This window comes from Vulpes vulpes, chromosome 12 (assembly GCF_048418805.1).
Source record: "Vulpes vulpes isolate BD-2025 chromosome 12, VulVul3, whole genome shotgun sequence".
NCBI lineage: Eukaryota > Metazoa > Chordata > Mammalia > Carnivora > Canidae > Vulpes > Vulpes vulpes.
Genome location: NC_132791.1, coordinates 99860764 through 99864895, shown reverse-complemented (window position 1 = coordinate 99864895; position 4132 = coordinate 99860764).

Genomic DNA, 4132 nt, shown 5'->3' with positions numbered 1-4132 from the left:
CCTAACCAAACCTTCACTGCAGCCTCCTCATCTGAGGGTATACGTAATCATAATCATCAATAAATTGCACACCGTTTCTAAAACAAGCCCCTTGCTATTTTTTTTTCCAAGTCAATCTAAGAAAGAAAATGGAAGCAGAGTGGGGCACAATCCTTTAGTCACTGCTGCATTCAAACTCCGCCCCCCCATGATACCTTTTTTATAAAGCGAGACAACTCGATGGCTTTTGCTCGAATGCGCTGGCTTAGAGGAACCCATTATCTGACGCCTAACAGTGCATCTATCCTTAGTAGGTGTCAACTTGTTTTTCATGGAGTAGCCCCTAGAAATAAGCACCCGCTTTCCAAATATCTAGTATCAGGAAATACCTGCATACATCCTCCCCAGGCACTAACATTAGATTACCTGAATTCAGACCAAATGTGGGAATGGCACTATGCTGCACAGAGTGTAGGTATTTGGAAGGCTCAAACACTAAACTAGGCGAACACTAACAATAAATTGAATATAGATGCTGGCAAAACGAGCTGTTCTGATTGGCTTTTTCAGAACTGGATTTTGTCTTTTGGTATATAGCTTTACTGCACTTTTTAAGTATGAAAATGACTTCTTAAGGTTCATTGGATTCATTAATGAATAATTAATAGTTGCTGCCATTTATTAGTTGCTTACTGTGTGCTATGTGGCATATTGGATGCTTTACCTATGTCATCTCATTTAGTCCTTCTAAATATTCCGTGATATCAGTGTTATTTTTGTTATGCAGATTGGAAAACTGAGGGTCAGATCACACTAAAGTTAAAAGCCATGCAAGTTTTGAATAACAGATGTAGGATGTGAACCTAACTAAGTCTGTTTAAATGACAAAACTATGCTGGTCTCACTGTTAACAGTGCTTTTTTTATAAATGAGTCATTTTGCCTTTGAAGCGAAGGAACCCTATACCGAGGGTTGGGGTTTTTGTGGGGCCTAGAGCAATAGTTTCCTTTCCTTACGTGTTCTTTGGAATACCAATGTGATGACATAATTGATTGGATTTTTCTTTTAGGTCTAGTGATCTCCAGAAACATAAGAATTTAAAATGTACACAAGCATCCAGAGACTCACTCACTCTGTTCCTACTACAAGCAGCGTAAGACCTGACCTTTAACAACATGTGCAGTGGACTCGGGACCAGTTTTCCATCTCATCTGGAAGACTTCCGATAGGAAACGGGAGGGGTGAATAAGACCTGAGCCAACCTTACAGGGGCCGAATCTTTGGTTCTAACTCATTAAGCCACCCCCTTAAGTGAAGAGACTATAAACCAGATAGAGTAAAGATGTTCTTCTCTGATCCAGTGGCTGATGTGTTCTCCTTTAGACAATTGCTGTACTGAGTAGAGGCCTAGGAATAAAACCCTTCCAATTTACCATTTAATATGGTAAAATATAAATGAAGGTCCATCTTGCACAAACTCTATTCCTAAGATTATGTTTTATTCATTTATTATTTCGTTTTTATCACAGTCTAATTTTTTTCCTATAGATATGATGGTATCCAGTACTTCTCAAGGTTGTGTCTCAAGGCATGAACGAGAAACATCTTGCTGATACTTACAACTTTAGAAATTTTCCACTAAATTGTAGCTATCCTAAAAATTGATTAAATTGAAACTTTAAAAGAATATTGCATACAAATCATTCTGATCAGATGCTTCCTTGTATAGTTTTTCTGTTTGTGTATGAAAGCCGTATGACAGCAAACATTACCTCCAACAAGTTGTTTCTGTTATTAGAAATTTAACACTATGTTACGGGTCACTTAGGTGGCCCAGTGGTTGAGCATCTGCCTTCAGCTCAAGGTGTAATCCCGGGTCCTGGGATCGAGTCCTGCATCAGGAGTCCCTGCTTCTCCCTCTGTCTGTTTCCCTGCCTCTCTCTCTGTGGGTCTCTCATAAATTAATAAATAAAATATTTTTTAAAAATAAACATTCTATTTATTTAAAAAAAAGAAATTTAACACTATGCTGTATTTCCAAATATGCCTTCCTCTAATATAATAATTGAATAAAATATTTAAACTATATTTAATCTTATATTTTATTACTCTATTCTGATTGTTTACCTAGAATAAATAAAAAAATAATAATCAATAGTTTTAACGATTGATGTAATTTTTATGTTATGTCTATTCTTGAGAGCAGATTGGTTGATCTAGAGATAATTTGTCCATTATGGTAGCCACTTAGCTACATGTAGCTATTGAGCCCCTTACGTGTGGCTAGTCCAAATTGAGATATGTTTAAAATACAGATTTTAAATGTAAAGCATACCAATAATTTTTAAATTGATTGTTTGCTGAAATGATAGTATTTTGGATATATTGGGTTAAATAAAACATACTATTTAAGCTAAGTTTACTTTTTCCCTTTTAGTCTTTAAAAAGGTAGCAACTAGAAAATTTGAAATTACACATGTAACTTGCATTTTTGCTCTTGTTCTATTTCTGTTACACAGTACTGATCTAGAGTCTCTTAGTAAATGAAAGACTCTTTCTGTTTTTTTCAGCCATCTGAAAAAATCAGAATGATTCTTTTAACCCCGTCTGACTCAGGGTAACCATCACTCACTCACTTGCACCACTCACTTGTAAATCATACCCTGGTGGCAAAACACATTTAATTCACCTTCCAAACGGGCTCTCTTTACAAGCAGGGAGTGACTTTCTTTGGAAAAGTGAGGCTTAATAATCTTAATTGATAGTAATGCTAATAAACTAAAGGGGGGATTAATTTACAATTATGGTGTGTAAGGAACAAGCAATAGAAAGCTCTGAGAATGTATCATAATATATGCTGCGTATAACTTAATACTATACTATTATAATATAAAAGTACATGATTATATATCTGTCTTCGTGTTTGCCTTCTTAGCTACTGGTAAATTGGCAGAGGTTTAAAATGTAAAATTAGCTTTTTAACAGTTAGACATAATTAGTTATAAAATTCTTCTCCTATCAAATCATTAAAACATGCTCACATGCAATGACTTGTAAAAATAATCCCGTCTTGTTTGCCTGGGTGCTGGCGGGTATCTCCTTTCTGCGTCAGTGTCCCAGGGTAGAACGGCAAGGGTTCTCTGAACTGAAGAAGTGAGGCTGGATTTTTCATTCTGACAACTCCCCGCGACAGGGCGTTACAGATCCTTGAAGACCATGTTCTTGTGCCCATCGAGATGCCCGGAGTGGCCAAGATTGGGTGTTTTTGCCATTTACATATGATGCTATTTTTGTTACAACACTAATAGTTTGTTTTCATGCTTGTGCAGACCAACAAATCATCTTGCCAAGTTGTTGCTTTGTTCTTTGTGAGTTGTGTGATCATCGTTCATCTCTGCCGTCTACAGAATGCTCCTCCTTAACTTCTTTTCCTCTATTAAAGACAAACTCGTAAGGGTGTCCTAAGTCCTTCCAGACAACATTAAGTTGAAACAGAAGAGGAGGGAAAAATTATATCAGTTTAGTAAACGTGATAAGTCAAAAAAAAAAAAAAAAGGAGTCAAAATATCCAGCGATGGGCTGTTACTTTCAAAAGCACTTTCATGAAATGACATGCTTCAATGATTAAAACAACCATAAATGCTCCATTAAACAGTAGCTGCTCTCGTTATAGACTAGACATGTTATAGCAGCAGATTAGTTTTATTTACAAACTTAGATATTTTTCTTTGGTTCATAAAAAATCAATGTTTGAAGTAACTAGAATACTGTCCATGTGGTTTGCATGCCAGAGTGGTTGCATGAGATGGCGTGGTGGTTTAGGGCAGCATGATTTAGCTGACCAAGTGGTATTTCACTCTGTTTCCACTGAAAAGAGGCAGCCGTAGTCATGTGGCTTTCCCAGGATATGGACTCAAAGTGACGGCATTCTAAGAAGGCCATTGACCTGGGTTCAAGTCCCTTTCAAGTATTCCACAGGACTGTAGCCCCACAGGCTTCACCACAATACTATCGCCCAGGAAGAGCCTCTGGACTCATTTCAGCAACAGCTTTGAGCATAAGTGACCCTTGTATGGATTAATCCCTTCCCCCTACTCCTGGGTTTGGGCATAAGGCTTGGAGTTCTGGGCCGCAATACTTCAACTTGTCAGGT